Source organism: Bidens hawaiensis, unplaced genomic scaffold (genome assembly GCF_021521415.1).
Source record: "Bidens hawaiensis isolate Kalapana, Puna unplaced genomic scaffold, B.hawaiensis_p1.1 tig00027332_1, whole genome shotgun sequence".
In the NCBI taxonomy this organism is placed as follows: domain Eukaryota; kingdom Viridiplantae; phylum Streptophyta; class Magnoliopsida; order Asterales; family Asteraceae; genus Bidens; species Bidens hawaiensis.
Window position 1 is genome coordinate 40801 of NW_027494422.1, and position 16054 is coordinate 56854.

Genomic DNA, 16054 nt, shown 5'->3' on the forward strand with positions numbered 1-16054 from the left:
GATCTTAGTAACCACATTTTCTTTTATTGACTAACAATAATACCAACTGAGAATATTCTTGTTAGAGGTCCTGCTTTAAAAAAAATTCTCATTGGACCTTCATTAAGAAACTTACCGACATTAAATTTTATCCAAATTTCAAATTGATGTTTTGATTCTTTTGATCGGAAGAAGGACAGAGTCGATTGATGTAAAGCATACCTTGAAACAGTGCTCCAAACAACGTAGCGGTGCTTTAATTTGAGTGTTTAAACTTTCAATTAAGAAATATCAAGCAGTTTGGAGCATCGTTATGAGATAAATTTTACATCAATCGGCTCATATTCTCTTTCCGGTCCCCTAAAACATCAGTCTGAAATTCGGATAAAACTTAACGTCGTTAAGTTTTATTTTTTAACGGATATACTATAAGAAAAAAAATTAAAAGGTGGGACCTCCGGTAGTAGTATTCTTAGGCTTATTAAAGGTCAACCTTACAAATGTAAGATTATTAAAATATAATTTGTCAATTTTACAATAATAACACTTACATAATTATATAATAATAATGTAAAACGCCCTTATGGTGACGTGGCACCATATAGCGCAAAAGACCCCATAGGGGTTCCATCCACTACACAGTTTGAGAAGTGTTGGTTAAACACGTGAGGATGACTATTTTTTCAGGAATGCAAGATGTTAAGTGACTATGGATGAGAACGACCGATACCGAAATGCTGGGTTCGGTATCAGTACGGTAGCGCAAAAGATTCATAACTTGGTACCGGTACCAATTGATACTAGTACCGAATTTGCTTGTCCCGGTATGCGACAACGTATAGGGTTATGCTCTAGTTACTGAAACTCGTTTAGCTTCTTTGAGCTTGCACACTATTTTTGTATTTCAGATTTCTACACAACTTGACGTGAGTATTAATGAAAAAGTGATTTCCAGTGATATTAAAAAATATCCTTCTTTTAAAGGCGATTATCCGTTAAATGTTCTAGTACGTGACAATGATAGTATTTTGATATTGCAAGGTGTTGTGTGACGTTTGGAAGATCACATTCTAGTTTTCGAAACACTTTTGGTTTTTTTCAGCGTGTTTGTTGTTTTTATGTGTTCGATTATATCACCATATGACGTGGGTTTATACAAAACGTGATTTCTAGTGATATTTTAAATAAATGCTCTTCCTTTTATGAGAAACATTGGTTGAACACGTGATAGTGACAAGTTTCTGAGATTGCAGTTGTTATGTGACGTTGTGCAGCGTCCGTTCTATTTTATGAGAAACATTGGTTAAACACGTGATAGTGACAAGTTTCCGAGATTGCAGGTGTTATGTGACGTTGTGAAGCGTCCGTTCTATTTTATGAGAAACATTGGTTAAACACGTGATAGTGACAAGTTTCCGAGATTGCAGGTGTTATGTGACGTTGTGAAGCGTCCGTTCTATTTTATGAGAAACATTGGTTAAACACGTGATAGTGACAAGTTTCCGAGATTGCAGGTGTTATGTGACGTTGTGAAGCGTCCGTTCTAGCTTTCCCAACACTTTTTGTTTCTTTAAGTGTATTCGCTATTTAGTGTTTTTAATTCACACTGTGTGACGTGGAACAAATGAAAGTTAGAGTGATTTCTATTTATATATTTATTTTAAAAAAAACCGTCCCATCTTTTGACGATTGCAAGGTGTTATATGACGTTGTGGAGGGTTCCATTCAAGATTTCCAGACACTTTTGGTTTTTTCTTTTTGTGTTTGTTAAATGTTGTGTCTTTGATTCCAACACTAAGTGGCATGGATTTAAATTGAAGTGATTTCTAGTGATATTATCAAAAATATAGAAATGTTGGATAAACACGTGATTATGACAAGTTTCCAAGATTGCAGGTTGTTATGTAACGTTGTGGAGGGTTCATTCTACCTTGCGTAACACTTTTGGTTTTTTTGTTTGTATACGTTATTTTTTGTGTCTCCAGTTCATAGACTGCGTGAGATGGTTTATAAACTGATTTGTAGTTACATTTTCCAAAAATAACCCCCCCCCCCCCCCCCCCCCCCCAAGGGCATTGTTGGTTAGACGTGTGACGACGGTGATTCTTTGAGATTACAAGGTGCTATATGATGTTGGAGAGGGCTCTTTCTAGCATTCCAAATACTTTTGATTTCCTTCAGCTTACCCGTTATTTTTGTGTCTGAGATTCCAACATAACGTGACGTAATTTAAACTCAAGTGGTGTCAAGTTGTTTTTTTTAATATCTTTCCTTTTGAAGGAATTGTTGGTTATACGCGTGAGGATGACATTTTTTGAGGACTAAAAGGTGTCACGTGATGTTCGGAGGGTTCTATTTTAGCTTTGCCAACAATTCGCTTCTTTGAGCGTGTTTGCTATTTCTGTGATTTCGCTTCCAAAGCAACTTGTGACAGGGTTTAAACGAACGTGACCAATGTTTTAAAAACCGGTATTTTACTTGTACCGGATTGGGCTAAAAAATGGTACAACCGGTTGAACCGGGTTATACCGGGAGGTTCAACCGATTGAATATTTTACCTTATAATTTCCTATAAATATAACTCCAATCCAAATATAACCCAAAACTATATGATTTCATAACAAAAAATAATCCAAAAGTTAATCCATATTAAAAAATAATGTAAAAGCACAATAGTCCTTAAGTTTACACGTTTGAATGTTAATTGTTGGATTAAAAATAATTTTGAAAAAATATGGGCGCAAAAATCAAAAATTTCTCGGACTTAAAACCAGTTTGCTGGTAAAAACCGGTATTTGAGACAAAAAACCGCCGGTACGATGTTCAAGCAAACCGGTTGAAATACCGGACTCAAAATACCGACATGTTGTGTGAAACCCGGTTTAACCGATTCAACCGGCCGGTTTGAACCGGTTTTTAAAACACTGAACGTGACTACATTTTTAAAACTATTCTTCATTTAAGGGAAATGTTGGCTAAATGACTGAGTATGATAGTACTGAGATTGCAAAGGGTTATGTGACATTGTGTAGGACCCCGTTAACATTACGTCTGTTTAAGCGAATGACGGTGATTTTTTTCTAAAAATGCCTTTTTGGCTTTCAAAAACTTTTGGCTTCTTTGCCCGCGTTTTATTTGTTTTTTTTTCAAATTTGTGCTTCCCTTGACATGAAATCTTGGTGAAACATGTAAGGTTGAGGGTTTTGCATCCTTCATCTTACGGACGCCAACATGGCTCCATCGTGGGGTGGAAGGCTCAAGAACGCCACATACTGCCACGGCAAATGCCCGTGGCCACATATGGGAAAAGAAAGAAGACATGAGAGGGAGGGAGCTCGTGTGTGAATGTGGGGTCCAGTATTTGATGTGGATCTGTCTGTAAACTTGACAAGCTACGAACATTTTTATAAGACAACCCGACAAGGTTGTCGAGTAACACATTGTAACGTTAACGTGTCGCGCTAACCATAACAATAGCAAACATCAATAAAGTAAGAAATATACCAAAACTGCAAATAAACACTAAATTCAACAAAATATATTTCATTCCAAATTCCAAATCCCCAATACCAATAAACCTCTAAAACATTTCTCATAGATTCCCCTGATTTCACTACATACCCCAAATAAAAAACAAGAACATTCATATCAAACATAATAATAAAAAAAAAAAAACCACCCCCAAATCACTAAACCACTTTATTCCACTTAACTCAAGCCACACCATGGTACCCTGCAGACTCCAACAACACTGCCTTAACCTGATCAGGATGAACATCTTGCCCTTCTTTGCATTGCTACAATACCGAAAACCGAAAACCAACAAACAAAATCACACAAACGAATCAAAATAAATCAAAACGTATAAATTAAAATCGTTTAAATTTTAACCTCGGCCCGGAAAATATCAAGAGCGAATCCATTGAAGCAACTTATCACAGCTTGTTGAATGTCTAGACCAAGACTATCAATTGCTCTCATGACTGACAACAACAAACCAGGCCTCCTACTACAAAACATATGGATGTTCACCGCACGCCCCTCTCTTTGCCTAACTTCAATCTAAAACCAACACGAACAAACCGAACATTTTATTAAATAACTCGTTAAAATGTATGATCATAATATAGTAAGTGTGATTACCCTTGCAGGCTGGCCGGTTGGGCTCGAGATTGTGGTGGGGCAAAGTTCTTCTTTGACCCGCAAAGGGAGGCTGGTGGGAGTTGGGGTTAAAGGGTAGAAGCCAGGGGCGGGTGGCGGCTGCAGCCGCCAAGCCACCTGCAGTTGGGGCGGCTTCAAGTTCAAGGTTAAGGTCATTGATTTTTTGAAGAAGCTCTTTAAGATACTCGATTGCATCGCCTAGAATCGAAGCCCGGTCCATCTGTAATCATGAACATTAAATGCAGTTCATGAGATTCTTGATCAAGCATTGATTAAACATTCAAGATATCTATATCAATATTCAAATTTTAAATTAAAAAAAAAAAAAAAAAACTCTTACCTTGCTGATTTTGGGGACAACAGACCTGAGCATGTAAAGCCTATCATTCAACTTCTTCCTCCGGCGTCTTTCCGCCATCAAATTCTTAGCAGGAACCCCCTTTTTCTTCCCTTTCTGATTGCTACCACCACTCTCACCGCCGCCACCAGCCGTAGCGGTCACAGTGCTGGTAGCAACAGAATTCCCACCACCGCTGATTTTGATCCCCTCCTCACCAAAATCGGCGGTGGTGTTCACTGTAAACTCGTCTGAATCATAATTCAGACAAGACCCATCCAAACTCAAATCATCCACATCATCCCAACTCCCAACACTCATCTTCCTCTTCCTGTCATTCATCTCCCCACCCAAAACCCCACCACTCCCTCCGGCAACGTCAACGCCAACGTTAACCCCAACCCCAACACCAACTCCAACGCTGGCGTTGACGTTGTTGTCACTCCGACTTTGTCTCAGAGCAGCCCGCTTCTGAAACAAAGTCGGAGGTCCACCGGTCGAAGCTGCAAAATTATCCAGCGGTTTTAGCAGCTTCGACCGGTTCAGCATCAGCGAGTTGTCCGGAAACGAGAACAACCCGTTTCCGGACAACTGAACCAGCTGGTTACTCGGATTACTCAGATTACTCAGAAACTGAGTATCCGAGTTCAAATTCGAAACACCACCGCTTTGCAATCCTGAATCATAAAACCCCACATTCCCATTCCCATTCCCAAAGGCATTCCCACACCCGAGATCAAACGTCTCGGATTGAGGCAAAAAGAACGGGTTCAAGAACCCGGGATTGGGTAAACAAGAACCCGAATCAACTTGTTGTTGCAACAACAAGTTGTTTGAGTGGTGGAACAGTAAGTTGTTGTTGTTGGTAGGTTGTTGCAAGAACCAGTTGTTGTTGTTGTTAGGGTGGTCTTCTTCAATTTCAAGCATGGATTTGAAAGATGACATTGGGTTTGTTTGGTTGTTGTTGTTGGCTTGTTCATCTTCTATCCAGAGATTATTATTATTATTACCCCCTGATAGCATTTTTTTAATAATAATAATAATGGTGAGAGAGAGAAAGAAAGAGTGAATATGTTGTAGAGAGCGAAGGGCGAATGGATGAATTTATATTGTTGTAAAAAACGTTACTTTTGCGGTGATATGATTACAATTTAACAGAACTTAGCTGGATTAATAACGCCCTGCTTGCGGTGCGCGCATATAATGTATATATATGTGAACCCTCGGGTGGGCAAAAGTAAAATTGCACTAATTTTGACGTTATTTTACTAATCTCGTGAAAATAACGTTAAAAGTGGCGGAAGGTTAATCAGGCATCATGTGGTGGCGTTGATAGCCGAAAGACAAGGGCACATGCACCGATCAGCCGGTGCCCCGATGATTGAGTGCTATGTGTCTTATGTCCAAGGCTTGATGCAAAACTACTATCGAGTCGGGGGTCTCACCGGAAGCAGCCTCTCTATCCCTATGGGATAGAGGTAAGGCTGTCTACATCTTACCCTCCTCAGACCCTACCATAGCATTGCTATTGGTGGGATATACTGAGTACGATGATGATGATTAGCTGGATTAATAATGTACAAGATGTGATGCATAGGAAACTTGTACTATTCCGTTTGAGTTTGGGGTTGGGTTTTGAGCCTCCAAAAGTGGAAAATGACACTTTAATTAATGGAATTCTAAGAAATTTGGAAAGATATTTAATTTAAGAAAATGATTATTAGGAGTATTTCTTGTAAAATATAAAAGGATTTTTTAAGATTTTGTAATTATTCTCTTATTAATTTTTTTTAGATTTGAGATTTAGGAGTGTGAACTGTGAAATGGAAAAATGGATTGTGTTTGCGGGTTTACGGGTGGAGATGCGTACACTGGTATCAAAAATAGCGAACAAAACTAGATGAATAACGTGATTTGCGTAATTGTAACGAATGATTAAATACTTGTTAAACACGTGTCTGAAGTTGATCCGTGTATTTTCTTCTTCTTTTTTTACTTTTGTAGATGTAACTATTTATAATACATATGAAATTTTAAAAAAAAATATATTATTAAATGTAACTCTTAAAAGTTTTAAAATTTTAATAAACTCTGAAAAGTATCCATAGACTTGCTATCTATTTGATAAACATGTGAATATGTTAAACTCTTGTGTTTTAATGACATAAAAATATGTGATAGATAAAATGTTATAAAAATAATGCAGTATATGTTATGGTCATTTAATGTTACAGTTTCATTTAAAAATTTGAAAATTTAATGTTATTAAAAATTTGAGCGCTATTAGTAAAAAGTAATACAGTTCATAACTATGAAAATGTTAAAATGCATAAGGGGATAAAAATTAGAAGTTTAAAAAGAATTTATAACGTAAAAAGACCTCAAAAAAATTTAAGAATAACAGTAAAAAAAATCATAACTCAAAATATAAATAAAAAACGAACAAAGTAAAATAAACTAAAACTAAAATGTTTCCCTCGTCTTTCTCGTTAAAAAAAGACGAAAAAGACATAGCGTCGAGAAAAAAAGACACAAAACGGAAATAAACAAAAGACTCAAATATAAATAAAAAAAAGACACAACAGATCGCAAAATATAATTCAATTTGAGTAATACAATACAATGTTAAGAAAAAAAAGACACAATGTTAAGGAAAAAAAATACACAATCAATGATGAAAATAAACAAAAAACATAATGATAAATAAAAAGACACAAAGATCTTTTTTACTTAACATTGTGTCTTTTTTTTTCTTTTGAGGATGAGAAACACGGGGAAAACATTTTCTTGTAACTTTTTTCGCATTTTATTTTATTTTGAATAATGATTTTTTTTATTAATTTTTAGGAAGTCTTTTTTGTCATAAATCATTCTCATGTTTCTCATTTTTGCCCCCCTTTGCTGAATAACTTGACCTCATAAATGAACTTATATCTAATGTTCCGGTATCTAAGTTTTCATTGCTGTTAGATTTCAGTTACAAATGATTAAATATTTTGGTCATTTGAAAAAATTCGTTCGGTTAACCCGTGATTCATGATCAAAAGTTTCTTTTTGAACAGTTGTTACATGATAAATTCAAGTTCGTTCAGTTATCAAATCTAACTTGTATTATACTTAAATAAAAGGTAAATTGGATTTTGAATAATCCCAAATTTGACTTATTGGCCGTGATTAATTTCAACTTAAGAAATACTGACGGTTCTAGCTTTGAACGTGTTTTCCTCCAACAATCTCATATTATGAAAGTTAAAATCGTTAGTTTCTTCTATGTGATAAAAAAACCCTAAAACCATCACTTACTGCAAATCAAGTGTTCATTAGAAATGTAGGCCTAAAAGTTAATTGCGTAAGTTGTTTAAGGGATTCAAACGAGTGTTGATTAGAAATGTAGGCCAGGTGTATGAAGTGTCCCTCTTAATTTGCAGTAAGATGCACGTTTTTGCCACAAACAATCAATGTCATAAAAAAACTAATGGAGTTAACTTTCACTTGGTATAAGATCGTTGGAGAAAAGTACATTCAAAGTTAGGATTATCTGTATATATTTTTCGAGTTAAGGTTAGTTCCGAGTTGGGTCAAAGTTGCAATTCTATTTAAATACTTGAGTGTTATCAATAAAAAATAGCGTATACAGTTCACAATGAACCTAAAACTAATGTTTTAAGTTTTCTTAGCTAGTAGATTTCAGTTACAAATGATTAAATATTTTGGTTATTTGAAAGAATCTTTTGGTTAACCCTTGTTTAAAGATCAGAATTTTATTTTTGAACGGACGGAACAGTCATTTCATGATCAATTTAATTTAGTTCAGTTAGAGTATTCTCTGCCCATTCTTCATCCATATTCATATAACTACACTGAAAATCACTATGGTTCTCTTCCTCCTTTAATTAAATAATATTTTTTATATCTTTATAACTATCTTTTATCTTCACTCTAATCACAATCAGTTTCAGAAAATATTAATAGATTATATTGTGTGAATAGTGAAACATAAAATTTAACTTTCTCATATAACTTTTTCTTTCTCATATACTTGCAACTACTTTTAAACATACTATATAATTTACAATACTCACTCACATTATAGGGGACGGACTGAGAATATTATTATCAAATCTAATTTGTCTTTTATCTAAATAAAAAGAAACATCTATCTATATACTATATTATCTATATATTAATTGTATTATAATACATATGAAAATGACAAAAGTGTAACTTTTTATAAATTTAAATAATTACAACTTTTAAACACATGATACAGTTCTTTAAAATTAAATCTTCATGCCACATGTGAATTCCTTCGTCTATTTAAATATCAATAAGTTTTATATACAACAATTTAATAATAATATTAACACCATAATAATATGTGCTTTTTAATCTTTAATTAGGTAACACATTTTCACTTTCAATATATAATTATAAATTGCAATGTTGTGTTCCTTGTTGCATCGCATGACTTCTCTCTAGTTAACTTCTAATTAACTTATAATAAAATAGGTAGGAGAAAAATGATAAATTACTTATAAAAGCTATATAAAAACTTTTCTTAATATAAAAATTATTTTTAAAAAATAAATTTATAAACTTGGAGTAATAGACGAACTACAAAATTTTGATTATTATATATTTTTATTGTTTATTCTTTTTTCTTTTTTCAAACATTAGTACCTTTTGCGTAAGTAAATACTTTTGTTTTCTTTTGAGTACCTTTCGGCATAGTACTTAGACAAGGACAAAATTTATCTACGGATAAAGATGATAAAGATACCGCTAATTAATTATGTAACGTAATCTCACATGATTACAATGTAACTAACTAGATACCGTGTAACTAACTAGATACCATGTCTTTAACGTATGGATGATAAAAAAGCATGAGCGTGACGGACATACCCGAAAACTAAAACATATGAGATGGGTATACCCAAAACTAGGGCTGTAAATGCGCCGAGTCGAGTCGAGCCAGAGTGTGCTCGAGCTCAGCTCGAACTTAATCGAGCTGGCTCGAGCTCGGCTCGTTTTCTTTATCGGGCTGAAAAATCGAGCTCGAGCTCGGCTCGTATAAAGCTCGAGCCGGGCTCCTTTAATTTTTTTAATTTTTTATTTATTATTTTATATTTAATATTTTACAAATTTTGATATATAAAGTACAAAAAAAATATTATTTTAGCATATATATTATATAAAATTTATAAACTAGAGAATTTATCAATTTACATGTTTTATTTTCGATATTTTTAATTTTTTTATAAGATTTTAGATATTGAGTGACATAATATATGTATAATTTTTATTTATTTACTTCTTGGTATGATATTATTATATATAGATATTAAAATTTAGGGTTTAATTTAAACGAGTCAACGAGCCGAGCCAAGACTGAGCCACGAGCTGAGCTGACCCTGGCTCGAGCTCGGCTCGTTTAGAAATCGAGCCGAGTCAAGTCGAGCTCATTTAGAATCGATTTTTTTCGAGCCAAGCTTTTTTCGAGCTATTTTCGAGCGAGTTTCAAGCGAGCCGCGAGCTACGGGCTTTTTGAACAGCCCTACCCAAAACCCGACGAGTATGGGATTAGGATTTAAAGAACTTCATGGGTATGAGATGAGTATATATGGGATTAGATGATAGCTCACCCGATTATCGAAACCACATATCCATTTACCCGAAACATATACCCGACTTTTTTAGAATATTAATTTTTATTTCCCCTCAATCATTGTCTACTAATGCCTCATTTTAGTAAATTCATATATAAAATGGTTATTGAATTTAAATAATCCTATTTATAACACATTGTCCGACAATAGTCTTAACTAAAGTTAAAGCTAGTCTTAATTTTCAACATATTTCCTCCAACAAGTTTTGATTAACCGAGAACTAACTTCGATAGTAAATGATGATTGGAATTACAAATAACTAAAAATGAAATATAACAAGAAAAATGTTATACATATTTTTTTTTCTTTTAAGAAATTAAAAAGGAAACATAAACTGTGTTTTCTTTCTTTATATTATTTTGGAAACGAATTAATTTCAGTCTTTATGTATATAAAAAATAACCAAATTTGGTGTATTATGTTTTGTCTAAATAAAGCCAATAATCGGGAAAAGTGAATCAATTTTTTGTGAAGTTTGTTGGTATTTGTTATACGGACAAAATTAATCATTTCTCTTCATGAGCCTAACTTGTGAAATAATGGGCCTTTTGAACAAGAAAGAAAGTGTAAATATATATTTTTTTTATTATTTTTTACCAGCAAAACGAACTTTCATTTATTTGAAGTTAATTTTTTTGTAAAATTTTTTATCTAAGTTACTTAACAATTGTCGTACCGATATCGGTATCGTACTAAGTATGTGAACAGCGATTGCACATTGTCGGTCCACGCATCTTGCGCTTTTTGGTATCGTAAACTAGACCTGGTATCGGTATCGTATCAAAACGAGTTGATACCAACCAAATAACATTGTTACTGTTACTGTATTAAATTTTCTGGTTTTCGGTTTCGATATTATTTCTATATGTTTTTTCTCTAATAATATGCGTTCGTTACTGACTGAACAACCGCTACAAGTGTCGATATTCATTTTAATGGCTTTCGATTTCATTATAAGTGGGGTTAAATATTTTTAGGTGTTTTTGCACTACTGGTACCGAATTATTACTGTACCGTAATAACGGATATGTTGTTCGGTTTATGTTCTTAGTCATTTTCAGATTTCGATACAGGGACCAAATAACTTTTCTGTTTAAATTTCGGTATATAATTTACAGGCCCGGCCTTGAAGGTATTTGAGCCGCACCTTCGGCCGGGGCACTTTTATTCGGGGCCAAATTTTTTTATATGTATTTAAAAAGATAATTCTCATATATTATAATTAAATTTTGATCACTTAATATTATCGGGCCCAATTTTTTTTATTCTAAATACATTGGTTAAAATTCAGGTCATTGGGCTCAAACCAGAATAGCAAAATTAATAATAAAAAATTAATAATCAGTTAAAAAATAAAATAAAACGTCGATCAAAATAAGGCCTCTAGGAGAGTTTCACGAATCATCGGTTAACGATTATCTATTATTGTTTTTAATTTTATTACTATAGTTTTGCTATTTTTATTGTTATAACGTTAATGTCGTTTAAAAAAATTAGCTTATATATTTCGTTACTCGTTAGGGCTTACGGACATGTTTATTTCAGCTCGACCGAGGTATTAAAAATCTCGGAGACGATCCTGATAATTTATTAAATGTAACATCCTCAAAATTTCGGCCCAAGTTTGACAGTCTAATAAACATAAAGGACCAAAAATATTTTCAAGGTATATAATAAGAAAATAAGATAAGGAAATAAAATCATTCCATGTTAAGAAAATAAGAAAATAAGAAAATAAAAACATTTCATACGGAAAATAATTCCATAGAAAGGAAATGGAGAAAGAAAATCCATCCGACATAAAAGGATGAAAGAAATTGGAAGCATTTCACTTGGGTATAAATAAGTTATGATAAGAAATTACCTCTTGTAATGTACTTGTATGTCCATTTATTTTTGAGGAGAGGTTTGAAACGAATGCAAGACAATGATTTAAATATGACGGGACATAAATACACGTTAGAGTTATTGCAAGGAAATCTCACACAATGCAATGAAATGCTATGTATGTCATGTGAATGCTTTGTTCGACTATGTGTGCATTTTTGAATAAATTATCCTTTAAAGGATAGTAAACATGTATCAGTTGAGGAGAAGATGGCTATGTTTTTATTATAATCGGTCACAATCAACGTTATGCGGTTATCGAGCGTAGATTTTAACAGTCGAAGCAAACAATTCTTAATTTTTTATGAAGTTTTGGATAACATGATGCTTTTCACTAAAGATATGATAGTACCAACTTCTTTCAATTCAAATCTCAACATTCTAGGGCATAACAAGAGGCTACAATGGGGTTTTAAAGGAACAATTGGTGCACAAGATGAACTTTGATACATGTTGTTATCCATACTGGGAAACAAGATTTATATAGAGGACGGTGGAAAGGGGATCGTTATCAAAACGTATTAGCAATTTGTGATTTCAACATGATTTTCACATTCATTGTGGTCAGCTGGGAAGGGGCAACATATGATTCTAAAATATTGTAAGAGGCATTATCATATTCACATGCAAGATTCATGTTTCCATCACCAGGTATGTTTCTGGTTTTATTTCCATCTTAGATTAATATTCTAATAAATTGTATATAGTTACAGAGAAATATAACTTTGTGATGTCGTGTATGCACATGTACGAGGGTTTATCGCTCTAATTCGTAATGTGAGTTATTGGCTTGTAGAATTTCGTTGGAGACGTGCATTGACCTATAAATAAAAAATTAGCCATGCACATGAAAAACTTCGCAATGTCATTGAGCGTGCTTTTGGTGTCTTGAAGGTACGATTCCATATCCAGAAGAGGATAACACCATTTTCGTTGGCTACACAATGGAACATTACGTCGATGTTTCGCGCTACATAATTTTATAAGGAAAAAAGGTTTAAGCGATGAGTTCTTTACACAATACGATATACCAATGTGTAAGGCCCCGAACCCGGTAGCCCTACTTTAGCGTCGGATTTACTCATAAACGCAGTTCTTACAAATCATAGTTAATTAAAACTTTCGCGGAATATAAAACTTCGATCATTCTTTACAAAGCATTGCAAACTTGTCTTTAAATCATAACATAAAACATTATGTTAAAACATTATTTCTTTTATCATTAGATGTCAGCCGTTCACTCCATGCCATGTGTCATCCTCATGCTAGTTCTTTAATCGGCTCACCTGCGTGCATACTAAAAGTCAGCTACGCTAAGTGAGTTCTAGTTAATCAAGAAACTTACCATACAACCACTACATGCATTAAATACGTATCCGAAGACACATAGTCCACTATCTAACCTGCTCACCTTACCACTTTACCTCTTATTTACCCCTACAGCTTAGCCACTTTAATAACGAATAACGTTATGCCACTTTGCCACTTTAATAATGAATCTCGTTATGCCACTTTAATAACGAATAACGCATAGGCTTACCATACCACGTACTATCGTCATGCCACTAACACCCTTACTCGACCCTTACTACTTCTATCACGTCCTACCTCTACTTTTCTACAACACACTTTATATCATTACATCATTTACATAATAACCAAGTCATATCACAAAGTTTATATACACACTAATAACCACTTAGGGATCATTCCCGAATGACGGTACGCGCAATATCCGAAGATCATTCGCACACCGTCTAACATTACCTTCCATGTCTACACGTGTAATATCCGAAGATCGTTCACGCACCAACAAGCATCCAATCATAACATATATAAATATACCACATCAAACATTATAGCATACACTTACCACTTAAGGTAAGTGTATTCACACTTCACATCGAGTATGCACACAGCCCCGAAAGCATAACAAGGAAATGGGGCTTGAAACTCACCTGAACTCGGTTAACAGTTACTCCTTCTTTAGCTGTGCGCGACTAACTGTATAACAATTACACATATAAATTAACTATTACTATCCATATCGCGTTTCTAGTCTATTTACAACCCTCAAAGAACGGGGGTCCGGGGGCAGCGCCCCTGGCAGGGGGGTCTAGGGGCGGCAGCCCCTAGAAGGGTCCAAGGGGCAGATCCCCTGGCTGGGGTCGAGCTGCCAAGTCAGCTTGGAAAAATTTTATTTCTATTAACTGTCTTAACACATTTTCCACTAGGATTTTAAATTATTATTTTATTCACCATCACATTTTCTATAACGAATTAAGCCTAATTCGTTATCAGATCACAGTGTAATTCGTTATCTAGCACAGTCTAATTCGTTATCTATCACATGATCTGATTCGTTATCTTTCCTTAGCTGATTCGTTATACTAGTTCGTCACCTTTCATAACGATTTGGACCTTAATAACGAACTGGTCCTTTAACGAACTGAACCCTTAACGAACTGGGGTTCATTCGTTAGTTCCTCATTAACGAACTACTTAATGAATTGGAGCTTCTTCGTTGCTTATCCTTAACGAATGACTAAACGAACTGCTTCTTGTTCGTTACTTCCTCTTAACGAAATCGATTAACGAATTGCCTTCTAGTTCGTTAAGTCACCGCTAACGAACTAGGGTTATGTCAGAATGTTAGAGAACATTCTCTGACATCCTTACCTCGTACACCCAACTCCGGCGCCGCCTTCGCCGGAAAACCGGGATGTCGCCGGAAAAACGATATCTCAGCCGTTTCACCACCGTTTTTCATCTCGTTCGATCCAGATATGAGCTAGGGTAACCCCTAAGCTAACTTAGGTTCTGTTTATACCCGATTCCACCTGGATCTCATAACTTTAACGGTTTAAGGTGTCGGCTCGTCGTTTCGCGACTATATCTAACGAGTTTGGATCTCTACAATATCATACTATCATACCTCGGGTCGAAAATCGGTTCTTCCTCTTGGTTTCGGCTAGAGAGAGAAAGTAGGATGAGAGAGAGCTAAGTGTGTTTTGGGTGGTGTATGGAATATGTGTAAATGAAAGGATATGGGTGATTTAAGGTTTATATATGTGGGTTATGGGCTTGAGCCCATGGTCCATCTTCCTTCCTTTTTAACCCAAGTCCATTACCCATATTACTTAACCCAATACAAGCCCGACTCATAATCACTTCCACTTTATTTTATTATTTTCCCATTAACTCGAGTAAACCTTCCCACCAATATTAAATAATATAATTAATATTATTTTAGAAATTTTGGGATGTTACACAATGTGTCGTTATGAAATAGCCATGTGCACTTTGATGCTGATGAAGACGAGGTTGAAGCACATGGTACTGCATTAGATCGAGAATATATGACTCGGTTACGAGAAGAAATTGTTGGGCAATTAATGCGAAGTACGGAATGAATAATTTAAAAAAGGGTTATTGTAGTTTAATTAATATTATTTCAGTGTTTTATAACTATTATTTGAATTTCAAGTGGAAGTGCAGTGATGTATGCAGCTGAGGCATCCTAACAGACCGGTAGACTTGAACCTTGTTCCTACATGACCCGATCAATTCGATCGGGCACTCGCCATCTATTTTCATTGTTCAACTCTTTCAATGTTGAAAAACTCTTTGAAGTTTAAAAATTTGTTTATTTAAATTTCAGTTTATTTTAGCAGTTTATAGAAGTTAAAAAAACAAACAATCTTCTTATTACAAACGGCATATTTTTGGTGCGCTTTTTCGTTTTGATATTCTTGTTTTGATGTTTTGTATTGGGTTTTTGTTGTGTCTAGCCTAGCCTCTTGCTAGTTTAGGTTTTTTTCTTTATATAATATTAGCCGTTAAAAAAAATCTATACTCTCTAATAAAAGCCTACAAGTTTTACCACTTGTCACTTCTACATTAAACCACACCTTTTTTAACAAATTTATAATAGTAAAATAATAATTACCATTTTTAGAAGCTGTTAATTTAATATTTACTTCTTATTTTTTTCAAACATTTGATATTTATAATTGTTTTT

At 34.3% G+C, this 16054-nt stretch overlaps 1 pseudogene across 1 annotated transcript; it reads right to left on the reverse strand.

Annotated features, from left to right (window-relative positions):
- Window positions 1–3682: 3682 nt before the first annotated feature.
- On the reverse strand, window positions 3683–5500 carry LOC143575289 (transcription factor ICE1-like; annotated as a pseudogene). Its single transcript, XR_013142734.1, has 4 exons — window positions 4481–5500; window positions 4123–4360; window positions 3871–4041; window positions 3683–3776 (listed from the first exon to the last, which is right to left on the reverse strand). The product of XR_013142734.1 is annotated as a transcription factor ICE1-like (transcript).
- Window positions 5501–16054: the final 10554 nt, after the last annotated feature.